Below are 17,643 nucleotides of genomic sequence, written 5' to 3'. Positions count from 1 at the left end.
TGGGCAAGTAGCTCTCTCTGTATTTAATGTCCTCAAGTGGTAAATGGACATAATGATAGTACCTACTTCACTGGGTGGTTAAGCGGATTGTATGAAATGGTATTGTAACAGTAATGTTAGCTATTAGTATTGTCTGTAAAAACCAGGAAACAATAAGCACAACTAAGTCAGGGACACCTACGACACATACTACAAAGTTGCAGGACCTATGTCAAATACATTTTGTAAAATACTAAAGGGTAGATTGTTGAGAGGTGACAAAGAGCACACTTTTGTCCAGTTCTGCTATTCCTAAGGGCAACAATGGTCCCTGGATTCAAGAGGACATAGCTGAATTTGAGGAATGAAGAAGGTGGTGTTCAGCAAGAAACAGGGATGTTCCTGAGCAGAAATCCACTGTAAATGGGAGAAAATTATCAAAAATTATTAACGGATTATTACTGGTCACAACAAGGAGCAGATGGCTTCCCAGAAAGCCTAAATAGTAGAACTCTGATAAACCCTCTGGATTCTTGCTGAGGCTTATGAATTTATGGGAAGAGCACACACCCTGGGAGAATGAGAATTTTGTAAGATATTTAAATCTCTGCCACCTGATGTTCTAAAGGCTGTTGTATATGTACATTTTATTTGTTAACTACCTCTTTTTCTTTTTTTAAACAAATAAGTTTTTAAAATTTTATTAAAAAAATTTTTTTTTATTACTGTTATGTTTTGGACCGTGCCGTGTGGCATGCAGGATCTTAGTTTCCCGACCAGGGATTGAACCCGTGTCCCCTGTCATGGATGCATGGAGTCCTAACTACTTGACCGCCAGGGAAGTCCCTGTTAACTACCTCTTCTGCAACAGTTTTATGATAATTAGAACAGGGGAGTGAGGTAACAATCTTGCCTGTTTTAGAAAACAGATATTTTCATGATGTAGTGTAATTGGATTGGGGGAGAGATAGGAAAATGAAGCCAGAGAAGTCAAGTGCTTGAAACTGGAAGAATTAAACTGGGTAAACTCCAGGAAAGAAATGTGCATCACATACTTGTCAGGCCAACCCTGACTTCTAAATATCGTTGCTGCCAAGAGCACAGAGCACAGGACAGGGCCCTTCACCAAGTGTCCTCAGTGTTCCAAGAGCACCTCTAGTGTTTCCTGTCTGCCTCCCAGGTGGCTCAGTCTCTCGTGAGTAAGCTACACTGAAAGGGGAAATACGATGAAAGAAGGGTGAGAAAGAGAAGACAAGGAAAAAGAGGAAACCAATGAAGAATACAGAGGAGCAAGGGAAAGTTAAGAAGGGAAAGAGAAAGGAAAAGAAGGAAGAAAGTGAGATAATATGGAGAAGAAAGAGATGAAAGCATGAGAATGGGACAAGCATGGAATCACAGAGACATCACTAGGATGCTTGGACTGGAGTGTTGAGCTAGAATTGGACACAGGAATGGAGAGAGGAGACACTGTGTCAGGAGGAACTTCTTGAGAGTAGAGGAGGTAGGAGAAAATGAGGTTAGAGGAATAAGAAAACACTGTGTGTTATCCTAGATGTCTGGATTAATAATCATCTTTATGTCTATTGTGTCAAAGCTCTTAGTGACATTGTGGGCAGAACCACATCCAATACTGTTTCAGAATAATGATGGATTTTGGTGAAGCAGAGTGTATGAAGGGGAGGAGAAATTGGATGAATGATGAAGGAAGAGATAGGAAGCCAGTCCTGCAAGACACCAGGGAGACACTAATGCTGAACCCTTGGAAATGGAAGTGATGCAATGCCTGTGAAAATGAGCAGGATGTTTACTATCTTTCTGCACAATTAAAAAGAAAAAAGAAAAAAAATGATAGCACTGGCTACACACAACTGTTTCTTAAAGAAGAACATATTGGCATCCAATTTATCTGAGACTGGGCGTCGCCTTGAGGATCTGGCATGTGTGTTATTACTTACATGTGATGTTCCATACCAGTTATTTTACAAGTTTTAAACCAGGCTTTGGCACTTTTTCATTTGTATATTTGCTCCTTTTACTTTATGAGATGAGTCATTTATTACTCTATCAGTTCATACATCTATCAAGATATCTCTTGGACCAGTCGTTCTCAAACTATAATGAGCATCAGAACCATCTGGAGGGCTTGTTAAACATAGATTTCTGGGCTCAACCCCTTCAGAGTTTCTTACGTATGCAGTGGAAGAATTTTCATTTCTAACAAGTTTCCAGGCCATGCTGATGCTGCTGGTCCAGACCTCGCTTTGAGAACCACAATATTTGATAAATAGTAGAGTGTTCCTACTGGGTGCAAATTCTATTACTGCAGAGATATTAAAATACAAGATTGTATTTCCAAGGATGGAATTTTCAGAGTTCAGAAAAACTGTGAGAAGCATTACTATACAAAACTATCAATTATATTATTTTATCAATAGTAAAATCAAAGAGTTTTATGACGTTTTTCAGGAAAGTTTCTGAATTTGTGACTTTCTCTGATTAGATGACTCACTTGAAATTCTGGCCTTCCCACTGTAGTTTCCTCAATTTTAAAACCTCAAACTTAAGAGTTGTGAAGGAAGTATTACACCTGAAACTAACACAATATTGTAAAACAATTATACTTCAATTTAAAAAAAAAAGTTGTAAGGAAAAATTTCTCCTCTTCTTCACATGATCCCATCTTGGCCCAGAGAGAAGGATGCATTCACCAATATTTCTGTCTTCTCAGAATAGTTCTAGTGAGAAAGTTGTGCCCCTCCCTCCACATGCTGTGGACAGAGCGTGATACTCACTGGGCCATATTGGTTGTGAGGACTGTGTCCATAAAAAGAGGAGGGGGCCACCTTAATCTCTGTGACCCCCCTGGGCTCTCAGGTGCAAACAGGCTTACCTGCACTTCTGTGGCCAAGCAGTAAGTCCACCTGGGTAGCGCCCTTCCACAGGCATCAGTCCCTGCTGGAGACATTACACAGTGTAGCCTGTTCCTTGCAGCTGACTGGGTAAATGGACATAGAGTCCTATCTGCAACCTGGACACAGCCCCAGGGTAAATGTGCAGATCCTAGATCTAAGAAAACTTCAGGTCAAAGCTGTAGTCTCCAACATGTTTTAGCAGAAGCCCCGCTAAACCATTCCTACGATTGGCTATCTGATCTTCAAGTGTTTGCTTTATCAGTCAGCACTCTGAAGGGGAGCAGAATAGGATCTTAGATCTAAAAGACCTCTAAAATAGGCTGGGAAGCAAGTATATACATAAGATGGGCATGTGGGCAGCAAAAGGCAACCTAGGGAGACTGAGGATCTCAATGTAAGACTCAGTGGTCAGCTTGGGCTGGGGCAGCTCACAGTGGTTCATTGTACAGCCATAGCTGGTACATAAGGCACGGGATGCTCAGAAGCAGAGTTCTGGTTAAATGCCACCTCAAAACATGTGGTCTTCACTCTGTGAGGCCTTTTTAGACATTTGTAGAAACAATGATTGCTACTTTCATAGTGTCTTTTTTCTCCATATAGTGCTTGGGGTACAGGACACTAATGTGTTCATTCTGACCTCCAGTTTGTTAGCATCAGGCCTGAGTAGCAGCTCCAGATGAGTTCCAAATCTTACAAATAGTCTCTTGGGCTCATAAGACTCCATTATAGGATTTTGGAAATATACAACCTCTACCTTTGGGTAGTAAGTTGGCTCTGAAATGGGTATTTTAGCAATTCTGCTCATCAGTGTGGATTTATCCCAACTACAGCTTCAACCATGGAAGGGTAGTGCAACAGGCAAAGAGGAATATGGAATTTCTCCAAAGGAGCTATGTCACATTTTTAAGCTGGAGTAGAGTTCAAAACAAAACCGACCTCATTATGAACCAAAGGCTAGTAGGAACAATTTCAAGATTTCCTTCCAGGAAACTGTCATTTGGAATTTGGTTTGCTTAGTGATATATTGAGGAAAGAAAACTGGAAAGAGGTTTGATCTTAAAATCAAAACATCAGTGAGAAAACGTAAAAGCAAAATGAAGGCATACACGCTGAGAGTATAGATAGAGATGGAGAATGAACTTTTACCTGTGAAGAAAGGTTGAATTCTTGATAGAAGATGTAACTGGGAAAAAGGGAAATATTTTAGTTGTTACTCAATCAAGGAGTTTGGGGAGCTCATGAAACCAAGTAAAGGAAATGAGATTGAGAGAGCTAACTGGGTTAATTCTCCCCGTGAGAGCCCAGATAGAGAATACTGTTGAGAGTGAAACTTTCCCTTCCTCCCCTCCCCTGCCTCCCCATCCCTTCCCTTCTCTTCTCTTCTTTTCCTTTCCCTTTCTTTTCTCATGCTCTTCCTTCATATTTAAAAAAAACATTTTAATTACAGAAATTTCCTAACAAACACAAAAGAAGAGAGAATAATATGATGAACCTCCATGTGTTCATCTCTCAGCTCCAGCAGTTATAAACATATGGTCATTCTCATTTCATCTATACCTCTCCATTCCTCCCCCAGCCCCTTATCCTCTGCTGGATTATTTTAAAGTTAATTTCAGACACCATATAATTTCATTTGTATTGTCTTAAAGAAATAAGGATTTAAAAAGCAAAATTTAACCACAAGGTTCTTTCATATCTAAAAATATTGATAATAATTCTAGGAGCTAATAACCTATTATACCAAAGTTCCAGGATACAATGTTAATATGCAAAAGTCAATTTCTGTCCTACACACAAACAATGAGCAAGTGAAATTTGAAATAAAAAATGCAATATCATTAACATTAGCACCCCCCACTAAAAGAACTACTTAGGTATAAATCTAAAAAAAAATGTATAAGACCTATATGAAGAGAACTATAAAACTCTGATGAATAAAATCAAAGAAGAACTAAATAAATGGAGATATACTCCATGTTCATGAGTGGGAAGACTCAATATTGCCAAGATGTCAGTTCTTCCCAACTTGATCTGTAGATTTAACCAAAATTCCAGCAAGTTATTTAATGGATATGGCCATGCTCATTCTAAAGTTAATATGGAGAGGAAAAAGTCCCAGAATAGCCAAAACAGTACTGAAGGAAAGGAACAAAGTTGGGGAACTGACACTACCCAACCCAACTTCAACACTTGCTGTAAAGCTACAATAATCAAGATGGTTTGATATTGTACAATATGGGGAATATAGCCAATATTTTATAATAACTATAAATGGAGTATAACCTTTAAAAATTCTGAATCACTATATTGTAAACCTATAACTTACATAATATAGTACAGAAACTATACTTCAATTAAAAAAAATAATTTAGTATTGGCAAATAACAGATTAATAGAACAGAACATAAAGCCCAGAAAGAGCCACTCATAAATATAGTCAACTGATTTTTTTTTGAAGTTATAACTCACATTTTTATTAATAATATTTATTCATTTTAACAATATTTCTAAGTTTCAAGCCATGTAATTTTTTGGTTTTGTGTTCAAATGTAGACTTTTCACTCATACCTTCCGAGATGAGCTGCATAAATCAGTTGTTAAAAATACTAGATTCATCTGCTCTGACAATATTCCCTGCTAATTTAGTCATTGAAAGATTTAGCTTAACTTCTAAAACTAAAACATACTGCACCTTTCTTTGTGAAATAAGAACTAGCCATTTTATCCAAGAGTACTGATGTCCGACTATAGATAATTTTGTTACAAAATTGCCATTATTTAGAAACAAGACCAATAAGTCAAGACAATCATTAAGTCCTACAACAGAAGTGTGAATTAATAAATGTAACTGAGAACCACTAAGTCAATGAATAATGACCATATCATATACTTCACTCAGTTGTTTTAAAAATCATTCAGCTGTACTTGTGACTGACAGATGCCACTAGCATGACATCAGGCCCAATATGCATACATAATAACTTTGGTTGAACACATAATTATTATAAAGTTATTAAATACATAATAACTTTTACTGTGTCCATGTGCAGAAAAGAGTTACCATGGCAGGCCTGACACTGTTCTCCTTAGAAAGGCCTGCTTACAAGGCTGGCCCTTAGCTGGCATCAGAACCTGGATTTGGGGAGCATTCCCGCCATTCCCTAATTGATGAGAGCTGCTCACTGTGCCTAAACTGTCTGGGTAAACCACGTGGTTTGTGTTCAATACCTGCTTTCCTTCTGGGAGTCTGGAATTTTGGTACATGCTATGCAGAGGCTGCCACGTGACCGACTCCCAGTTAAAAGTCTGAGGACTGAATCGCAAATGAGTTCCCCCAGAGACAACAGTTCACACGTTGTCACAATTCAACCATGGTGGAATTTAGCTCACCTGAGTGACTCTACCAGGAGAGAGCTCTAGGAAGCTTGCACCTGGTTTCCTCTAGGCTTTGTCCCATGTGCCTTTTCCCTTTGCTGGTTCTGCTCTAATAAATCTTAGCCATCAGTATGACTATATGCTTAGTACTATGAGCATATGAAAAGTTGCTCCATGTCATACGTCATCAGGGAAATGCAAATTAAAACAGCAATGAGATACTACACACTTATTAGAATGGTCAAAATTTGGAACACTGACAACACCAAATGCTGAGGAGAATGTGGAGTAATAGGAACTCTCATTTATTGTTGGTGCAGCTACTTTGGAAGACAGTTTGGCAGTTTTTTAGAAAACTAAACATATTTTTACCATATGATCCAGCAATCCTGCTTCTTGGTATTTATCCAAAGAAGGTGAAAATTTATGTCACACGGAAACTCGCACATGGATGCTTATAGCAGCTTTATTCATAATTGTCAAAACTTGGAAGCACCAAGATGTCCTTCAGTAGGTGAATAAATAAATAAACCGTGGTACATCCAGACAATGGAATATTATTCAGTGCAAAAAAGAAATAAGCTATCAAGCCATGAAAAGACATGGAGGAATCTTAAGTGCATATTAGTAAGTGAAAGAAGCCAACTGTATGAGCCAACTATATGACATTATAGGAAAAGCAAAATTATGGAGATAATAAAAAGATCAGTGATTGCTAGTGAGGGCCAGGGGGTGAGGAGAGGGGAAATATGAATAGGCAGAGAACAGAGGATTTTTAGAGCAGTGAAAAAATTCTGTATAATATTATAATGATGGATATATGCCATCATACATTTGTCCAAACCTGTGGAATGGACAACTCCATAAGTGAACATTAAGGTAAACTATGGACTTTGGGTGATTATGATGTGGGTGACTATGATGTGTCAATGTAGGTTCATACTTGGTAAAAATTATACCATTCTGATGAGTGATGTTGATAACAGGGAGGCTATGCATGTGTGTGGGCAAACTATATATCTCTGCACCTTCCTTTTAATTTTTTTGTAACACCTAAAACTGTTCTAAAAACTGTCTTTAAAAATATTAACAATAATTCCCTCATATTATGTGTATATTATTATCCATATATTCATGGACATTTCATGGAAGTGCTGTATTGGGTGGTTGCAGAAAAATTGGGTACGGGAACTTCCCTGGTGGCGCAGTGGTTATGAATCCACCTGCCAATGCAGGGGACACGGGTTTGAGCCCTGGTCCGGGAAGATCCCACATGCTGCGGAGCAACTAAGCCCGTGAGCCACAACTATTGAGCCTGCGCTCTAGAGCCTGCAAGCCATAACTAATGAAGCCCACACGCCTAGAGCCTGTGCTCCGCAACAAGAGAAGCCACCACAATGAGAAGTCCGCACACTGCAACGAAGAGTAGCCCCCGCTCGCCACAACTAGAGAAAGCCCGCACGCAGCAACGAAGACCCAATGTAGCCAAAAACAAATAAATTTTTAAAAAAGAAAGAAAAAGTGGACAACATTTATGGTAGAAGGACTGGAAAGATTAGCAGAGAATACATTAAACATTGTTTCATGAGTCTGAAGGTAACATAGTCATTTCAGGTGGCAAACTCATATGGCCATTGTCTGGGGGAAGATGTCCAAGAAAATCATAGGGTTAGGACTCTGAGCAAAGATTTAGAGAAGATGAGGTACAGTGAAGGCGAGCCTGGTAGGTTTAAAAGAGATCAGTTCCAGGCCAGGGTCAGGTGCTAGGCCGATGGAAGGTACTTATGGGTAGAATTATCGAGCTTGGGATGGTGAAGGTAATTGGATATGTTTGAACAGTGAACACATTTGGCTGACCCAGAACTGACTGATTTCATGTAAGGGATCCCAGAGCAACTGTCTGGTTTGAAAAAAAAAAAAGTCAGGAACTCTGATCCAGCAATAAATGCTACCCAGGAGGAAAGAAAATTCAAAGCTCTGCTGAGCCAGCAGAGTTCATGGAAGAAGAGAAGGAAATGGAACATTAGGGGATATTAAACTGCTGTAGGAAAACATGAGGCTGAATGAATAGTTCTGCTACCAATGATGTGGGAAGAGAGACGTTCAAGGTCTGAAAAGTCCAAAAGCCAAGGAAAGGCAAGGTTTGGGGGGAAAGGACGTGAAAAAGAACACAATGGTGCTCATTTAGAACTATCCACAGAGGATTCAGTTAGGGGTGTACTGAGGATAATTGTTTAAATGAGGCCATCCCTCAAGTGATAAGAGGGAACTGCATCTATAAGATATGGTTCCTTAGATTAAGGTTAAAGGAATTCCAGCTCCAAATCTGCTCCAGCACAGGCTAAAATCCTTTTGAGTTTCTACTGGGGATGCAGAAATAGAGAAGGAAAGAGGTTGAGTTTACATAGAACGTTAGGTCATGAATGTGCTTAGAAGGGGATGGAGGCAGTATCACTAGACAGAGTTCAGGCTCTGGGAGGAACTGGATCCTCCAAAAGCAGCAATCAAGAAGGAAATAAAAATATAGTTAAAATTTTTTATTGTGGAAATTTTGAATTACACATAAAAATAGATAGAATAATGTAACATTCCCACTATGCAGTCACAGCAACCATAAAATTGTTGCCATTCTTATTTTAACTATTCCTTCACATGATTTTATGGTGGAGTACATTAAAGGTCCAGATGTTTATTATTTCATTAATAAATAGTTAAGAGGTTTTCAACATACAGGACAGACACAGAGCAGACCAATGAAGCCTTGGGTTAACCCAGAGTACTAGACTAGAGGTGTCACCCCTGCACATTTCAAAGTTTTAGAAGAAGATACCATTTTATTTTATTTTTAAATTTTTTTATTGAACAATATTGTGTTAGTTTCAGGTGCACAGCAAAGTGATAAATTATATATATATGTGATATCTATCTATCTATCTATCTATATATATATATATATACACTCTTTTTCAGATTCTTTTCCATTATAGATTATTATAAGATACTGAATCTAGTTCCCTATACTATACAGGAGATCCTTGTTGTTTATCTATTTTATGTATAGTAGTGTATATCTGTTAATGCCAAATTCTCTATTTATCCCTCCCCACCCTTTCCCCTTTGGTAACCATAAGTTTGCTTTCTATGTTTACGAGTCTGTTTCTGTTTTTAAATAAATTCATTTGTACTATTTTTTAGATTCCCCATATAAGCAATATCATATGATATTTGTCTTTCTCTGTCTGACTTACTTCACTCAATATGACAGTCCCTAGGTCCATCCATGTTGCTGCAAATGGCATTATTTCATTCTTTTTTATAGCTGAGTAATATTCCATTGTGTATATATACCACATCTTCTTTATCATTCATCTCTTGATGGACACTTAGGTTTCTTCCACGTCTTGACTATTGTAAATAGTGCTGTTATAAACATAGGGGTGCATGTATCTTTTTGAATTTGAGTTTTCATCTTTTCTGGATATATGCCTAGAAGTGGTATTGCTGGGTCTTATGGTTATTCTATTTTTAGTTTTTTAAAGGAATCTCCATACTGTTTTCCATAGTGGCTGTACCGATTTACATTCCCACCAACAGTTTAGGAATGTTCCCTTTTCCGTACACCTTCTCCAACATTTATTATTTGTAGACTTTTTGAAGATGGCCATTCTGACTGGTGTGAGGTGATACCTCATTGTAATTTTGATTTGCATTGCTTTAATAATTAGTGATGTTGAGCATCTTTTCATGTGTCTGTTGGCCATCTGTATGTCTTCTTTGGAGAAATGCCTATTTAGGTCTTCTGCCCATTTTTTGATTGGGTTGTTTGTTTTTTTGATATTGAGTTATATGAATTGTTTGTATATTTTGTAAATTAATCCCTTGTCAGTTGCTTCATTTGCAAATATTTTCTCCTAGTCTGTAGGCTATCTTTTTGTTTTGCTTATGGTTTCCTTTGCTGTGCAAAAGCTTGTAAGTTTGATTAGGTCCCATTTCTTTATTTTTACTTTTACTTCTTTGGCCTTGGGAGACTGAGTTAAGAAAATATTGCTACGATTTATGTCAGAGAACATTTTGCCTATATTCTCTTCTAGGAGTTTTATAGTGTCATGTCTTATATTTAAGTCTTTAAGTCATTTTGGGTTTATTTTTGTGTATGGTGTGAGGGCGTGTTCTAACTTCACTGATTTACATGAGACTGTCTAGCTTTCCCAGCACTACTTGCTGAAGAGACTGTCTTTTCTCCATTGTGTAGTCTTGCCTCCTTTGTCAAAACTTAATTGACCATAGGTGTGTGGGTTTATTTTTGGGCTCTCTATTCTGTTCCATTGATCTATATGTCTGTTTTTGTGCCAGTATCATGCTGTTTTGATTGCTTTAGCTTTGAAGTATTGTCTGAAGTCTGGGAGGATTATGTCTCCAGCTTTGTTCTTTTTCCTCAGGATTGCTTTGGCAATTCTGGGTCTTTTGTGTTTCCATACAAATTTTTGGATTATTTGTTCTGGTTCTGTGAAAAATGTCAGTGGGTAATTTGATAAGGATTGCATTAAATCGGTAGATTGCTTTGGATAGTATGGCCATTTTAGCAATATTAATTCTTCCAATCCAAGAGCATGGGATATCTTTCCATTTCTTTGAGTCATCTTCGATTTCTTTTACGAATATTTTATAGTTCTCAGCATATAGGTCTTTCACTTCCTTGGTTAGGTTTATTCCTAGTTTTTTGTGTGTTTTTTTTGACATGATTTTAAACAGGATTTTTTTTTTACTTTCTCTTTCTGATATTTCATTGTTAGTGTAAAGAAATGCAACAGATTTCTGTATATTAGTCTTGTATCTTGGTACCTTGCTGAATTCATTTATTAGTTCTAATAGTTTTTGTGTGGAGTCTTTAGGGTTTTCTATATAAAGTATCAAGTCATCTGCATATAATAACAATTTTACCTCTTCTCTTCCAATTTGGATACCTCTTATTAATCTTGTCTGATTGCTGTGGCTAGGACTTCCAATACTATGTTGAATAGTAGTGGTGAGAGTGGTCTCCTTGGCTTGTTCCAGAATTTAGTAGGAAGGCTTTCAGTTTTTCTTTGTTGAGTATTATATTGACTGTGAGTTTGTAATAAATGGCTTTGACTATGTTGAGATATATTCCCTCTATACCCTCTTTGGTGAGAGTTTTTATCATGAACGGACGTTGAATTTTATCAAATACTTTTTCTGCAAGAAGATAGCATTTTAAATGCCTCTCTCTAATGGTGAGACAATATATCCAAGTGAATTTTCCCATCGTTGCAGGAAACACGGTATGACCGTTAATGGGCAATTTCTCCCTTGTGGGTTTAAATTTGCTGGAAATGGCTCTGGACCACATGCCCAGATTGATGTCTGTCAGTTAGCCTGAAACCAAAATATTTTATCTATAACTGTGTTTTCTTCATGTGCCTGTCTTTCCCTAGGATAAAACTCTCAGCAATGTTCTGCAGATAACAAAAATACAGAACTAGACTGTACTGTCTACAAAACTCTGGACAGAGAATTTTGCTTGGGATAATGCTCTGGTGGCACAGGAGTTGCTTGCTTGTATTTTCTAAACTTTGTTAGAATAAGTCTGGTGCTGTGATTCTCAGGCACAGCAGAATGCATGAGTAATTTGTAATTGGGTAAATTCAACTTTGTAGCTGCTGAAGAAGCTATAATTATTCTAGTGCTTCAGAGATGGCGCAAAACACTGCAGCTGCTAAAAGAAAGCTGGCCACATCAGAGTGAGATGAATCCATTAAAACCAGAAAGAGACAGAAAAAAAAATTGAATTTAGTTTACAAGAAGGGGAATTTGATTTAGAATATTAGTACTTTCTCTCATAATTTAACAATCAAATAATTAATATTCAAATTTGGGGCATTTGAGTGTTGTTTGTATGATTTTCTTTTTGAGTAGTTTTATGCTGGCACATGGAACTTTTATACTTTTTTTAAGCTGTGAGTTGCACAATGTGGATCAACACAACTTACCAAAAAAAAAAAAAAAAAAAAGAATTGTATAGGAGTGAGTTTTCTTCCTTGGTGTGTGGTGGAGTTAAGGCAAATTTAATGAGTTCTTATCCTTCCTCACAGGTTTCGGGAGCAATAGTTAGACCACTCAACACACTGTCCCAGGTTGATTCAAAAGAAGCATCCTCTTGAACACAGGAGCATGATTGCTTAGGTACAATGCTGATTCCCATTCTGGAGTGGGTCAGTCTGCTCCTGGTTGATCACACGCCTGGCAGTGAAGTCTAACAAATACCTGGGGAGAGTTTATGGGGAACATTTCTGCTCCTATCACCACATTTCCACACTGGTTCATGCAGGAGAAAACTTCTACCTATGCTTCTGACCTTTTGCAAGTGCCATGAAGGAGCTTCTGCTTCACTCTTGATCCCTTGGAACAAGAATGTTCAGTGGGTGATCTAGGCATCACATGGGCTGGGCCACACCTTATTAGAGGGGAGTTTCCTGGGCTTAGGAGCAGAGAAGTCTGAACCGTTTTTTTCTCTGACTACTACAGTCAAGGTGAGCCCAGAAGGTTAAGGGGTGGTTGAAGCCCTAACATTCTTTCTTTCTTCTTCCTGCTGTGTCTCGGCAGGAGACCTCCTTAAAACAGGCTGAGTGCATGGATGTGGATTCTGCTCTGCTGATAAGGTCTTACATCATTAGGTGTGTCTCTGAATGTGCTCTGCTCAGCCTCTTTGTAGATTTGGGATGAGGTGGGAGACTTGTGGTCTAAGCCACCTTCTCAAACATAGTTCACAAAAATTTTATATTTCGGATGTGACTGTTTTGTTCATTTATTTGTTTTGCGTGTATTCTCCTTTGGTTAAGATGGTGGCAGGGAGGAGCTGTGAGGTTAGGCTGCTCATGGAGCCTAACAATTCCAGCAGAACAATTCCATTTTTCACATGAAGATGAATCTAGCTATTATAGTAGATTTTGGTGGAATCCAATACTGTTTCTATCTCAAATTGCTGACAACCAATTGATTCTGCTCTTTCCAAATTCAACATTTCTTAATTAGAGTGCCTTAACAGACAAGGTTTAAGTTGAAAGTAGAGTTAGAAAGGCATTTTTGTTTTAAAAAAAAGATTCTTCATTTAACATTTAAAGACATATAATTTATAGTCCCTCAATTTTGAAGCCCAAATGTACTGAAGAAAAATTCTTCTTTTAACAAGGATACTAAGAGTGAATAAATATTCAAAGTTATCTATTCTTTTAAAAGTAATTTTGTTGAAGAATCTGGGAACCTGGAAGACCTGCTGTAACATAATGTTCTCTGTTACAGCTTAATTGAGATTTATAAGCCCTGATGATATTTTGGGGAATAGTTCTTCCACCACCCAGTGTCTAAGAGACATTTCTGTCAAAATCTGCTTGGCATTTATGTACTTCATTTCAGAAAAATATTTCCAAGTTTATACAACTTCATGTTGTTGGGAACTCTGTCTTCTCTCCTCCTGTGTACTTTTCTCTAACTGGAGAAATATGCAGAGACCAGGGAGAGGTGAGGGGCATGGTGCCTTTCTTCGTTAGTTTATATACAATTTTAATAATTTAATGGAGAAGTGACAGGGCAAACTATCAATATATTTCAGCTAATGAGGTCAGAGTTATTAGTTTGTACCACACAGAATAGAAGTTATATCCTAAGAGGAATGTGAATTTATCTTGTAGACACTTAGGAGATCAAAGGAATGAATTTTCTCAGGTCTTTGATCTCAGAAACTTTGCATTAAAAGTATCAGTAGACGCAGCTTGGAGTTGCTAGTTCTCCATCTCGTCCTCCCTGTCCTTGGCTCCAGAGCTCGTACTTCTTTCCGGCTCTGAAGTCTCCATCCTGGGTTGTGGGGAGGTTTCAGCCACTGTGGCCAGCCTGCACTTACCCTGCCTCATGAAGAACTGACTGAACAAAATGAAAAGGCAGTGAGTGAAATTTTTCTCACAACTTACCCTTCAGTATGTTCAAGACAGAAGAGGGGACCAATGGACCGAAGCTTGTTAATTTTTCTTTAACTTTTTAAAAACTGAGATATAATTGACATGTAACATTTATTATTTCTTACAGTGGTACCCTGTACAAAAGAAAAAGGGTGATATGCTGTGGATAGGAACAAAGAAAGAGAAGAGGCAGAATTAGGAATCAAGGGATATTCATCTGGGACCCTCGTCACTCTGAGGCTTTAGCTGTGAGGCCCTTTGATGGCACAGGGATGACATGGCTAGATCACAGGCAAAATGCCAGCCTTGCCTCTCTTCAGCTCTGTACAGCTTTGGGACCCTTCAATGAAGCAATGCTTAAATAAAAAAAGTGGGATCCAGTATATGTTTGCTGGGACAAAGCTAGCAAGTGGCATCTGGTGCAAGTGTAAGGCGATTCCCCTTTTCTCTGGTCATCACTGGTTTGGGGTCCTTATTATGTACTTGTGTACATCAAGGATGAACAATCTAGAGATAAGACCTCACCTTGGAAAACAGTAAGGTCTGTACCCCAGTTTTCCTTCCTCAGAGCATGGCTGGAACTTGGTGGGGCAGAAGAAGGACGAGATCCTCATTCATGCGCACATGTTTCTATATATGAGTTGTTTAATGAAATTACACAAGCCCTCTCATTCTCACTAGTTTTCAGTGAACTTTATTTCACTTTGCCGCCATAATGAAGAGCAGTGGAAAAAACATGCACTTGGGGGTCATGTCCTGGGTTCATGGTCCTTGGTCCCATAGACTAAGAGTCTGAAGAGGAAAACCAGGTATTAGGCAGTGAATGTCTTTGGGACTTAATACTGTCCAAGTGTTTACATGGAATTTAACTTTCTGTGAAATTTTTGAACTTTCGTTTCTCTGTGGAAATCTACTAATGGGAGCAGTTCATATTGTTCAAATCAGGGACATTTTTACGCTAACATGTGACTTTTGGAGGGTAGGGAAAGCTAAGATGTGTTAAAAGATAAACTGAAGCGCATTAAAATTTTCAAGAGTTTATTTGGGCATACATCCATTCAAACTGGGGCAGCACCAAACCGAAAGGGATTAGGATCACTCCACCAACAGAAGCTTAGAGAGAAGTTTTTGTAGAAAAGATAGGGAAACAAAGCAAGGACAGTATTTGATTTGCTGTAGCTTTCATGGTTGCCTTATTTGGGAAATCTTAGTTGGCCGTTTGTGATTGGTTGTTCTTAAATTTCATTTTCTTGGATTTGAGCACATTGACTCTGGCTAGGTTTGGTTTGCTTGCATAGGTGACCAAGGCATTAGCGTCACCCCAGTCTAATAGTTGCCTCATGTAATTACTTTAACAGATGAATTTACGGCAAGTTTGAAAATAGAATAGGGGGTGAATCTTCAGTTTAGTGCATTGTGTGACCTCCAAGTAAACTTAATTACAGTCCTGTCCTGGTCTATTTTAGAACCTTTGGGGGAAAATATGAAACTGCCATCTCACTGGTCTCAGAGAGGGATAAGTATCAGGAGAAAGGCCAAGTGAATGAGGAAGTGGGATTTTCCTCTAACCCAGGGCCTGAATTGACTTAAGTATTTTCCATTAAGCCTGATGGTTGAGAGAGAACTAAGACTGGTCAGAGTGGGGGCTCTAGGGAACAGGGAAGAGGAACCCTCAGCATCTCTCCTCACCCCAGGAAAGTTTCCCTTCTCCATCCTCTGAGCCCACAATCTCCACTGTCCTCTCCAAGAGCAAGGAACTCTCAAATGATTGGCTAGATTATGAAACACAGTCTATGGGTTCTAACTGGTCACATTCACTAAGGTTGGGGTTATTATGCTACACCAAGTTATTTGGCTTGGAAGTCTCTTCTCTTCAAGTTTTTCCTTCCATGAGACTAGATGGGCAAGCTGAGTCAGGGGAATTTCACTGCATAAGCTCGGCCATCCTGTTTTTCTCTTTACTTCCTTCCTCTTACTGGCATGTTGTATCTTTCAGCAAGAACCTTTGACTCAGTGGCCAATAGGTGTTAAGATCTGAATTAAGGGACAATCAAGAATTCTTCTTTGGGAGTATTTAAGTTTTGTATTTAAGTTTTGAGATCCCAACTTCGTCAGAGCCCTAGTACTAAGGTTTATGTCACCAGCTAATAAAATATTGCCTTAATTTTTAATAGATATTCTTCTTTTTGTGACTATCTCCCTCAGGAATCTCATAAAGAGCAGTCATTTTTGATAGTACAGGATTTGTAAATTTGGAGAACCTTGGCTATTAGGGTGACCAGTTGTGCTGGTTTGCCTGTGACTGAGGAGTTTCTGGGATACAGGACTTTGAGTCCTAAAACCACGAAAGTCTCTAACAAGGCAAGGTGAATTGATCACCCCAGCTAAAATGCCATCTTAACGCCACTAAACCCTGTGTGTGAATTTAACCCCTACTGGCTGTGCAACCTTGGATATATTACCAACCCTCTCTGAGCCTTAAGTGCCTCACATGTAGGGTTTTTATGACTATTACATTAAATTAAATTTCCCAGCATATTTCCTGGTTTATAGTAGATACCAAAGTAATATGTGCTTCTACTTAGTTTTCTTATTTTTCTTGGTACATAAGAATATTAAATGATATTCTGAGAAGAAAACACAAGATAGGAGGAATTGAAACACTTTTCTGAATGGAAGAATTGGAAAAGTTTCCTAAACCCCCTTTTCTTTTCAGCTTCCCATCCTAATGTTAAACAGTATCAGGATTGGACAATAGAATGGTGAATGTATTCCATTCCTGGAGTGAACCAGGGGCCACATGTTCAAATGACTGTAGGGGTCATGCAGGGAACATAAATGAGTGAAATAGAATGAATGGGACTTGTGGCAAACAGGAACCCCCTCAGCCTTAACAGGTTGTGTCCACATGGGAAGGAGGGTCCAATGTGCCAGATCTTACCAGTTTTTTTCTAGAGAAACCATGTGTCTGATATTTTTATGTGAAATATACCTTTTTTCATATGTTGACATCAAGTTTAGGACTTTTAAAAACAGTGTATTAGCCAATCAAAACATTCCACAGGTCTTTAATCCTCTCACTGAGTTGCTTCATTGGGTAAGAGAGTGAAATTGGATGTCGTAATAAGACAACCGAAGAAAGTTTATTCTGGCCAGATGGAATAATCATCATTATTAAAAGGAAACCAAAGTAATTAAATGGTGACTGAAAAGAAAAAGAAAAAAAAGATAGGAAATTGCCACGTTTTGAAGTTGGGTTATCTTGTAAATCTAACAACTCAAGACTAAACCTGTGGGGTTGCAAAATTGTAAAGGTAGAACCTGCTAGCAAAGCTTCATGAAATGCTTGCAAGCATTATCTGACAGATTTCAAAACAGTTTGAATATTAGTCATCACGGATATGTCT

This window comes from Phocoena sinus, chromosome 4, assembly GCF_008692025.1.
Source record: "Phocoena sinus isolate mPhoSin1 chromosome 4, mPhoSin1.pri, whole genome shotgun sequence".
In the NCBI taxonomy this organism is placed as follows: Eukaryota; Metazoa; Chordata; class Mammalia; order Artiodactyla; family Phocoenidae; genus Phocoena; species Phocoena sinus.
Note: the sequence above shows the minus strand (reverse complement) of the source record.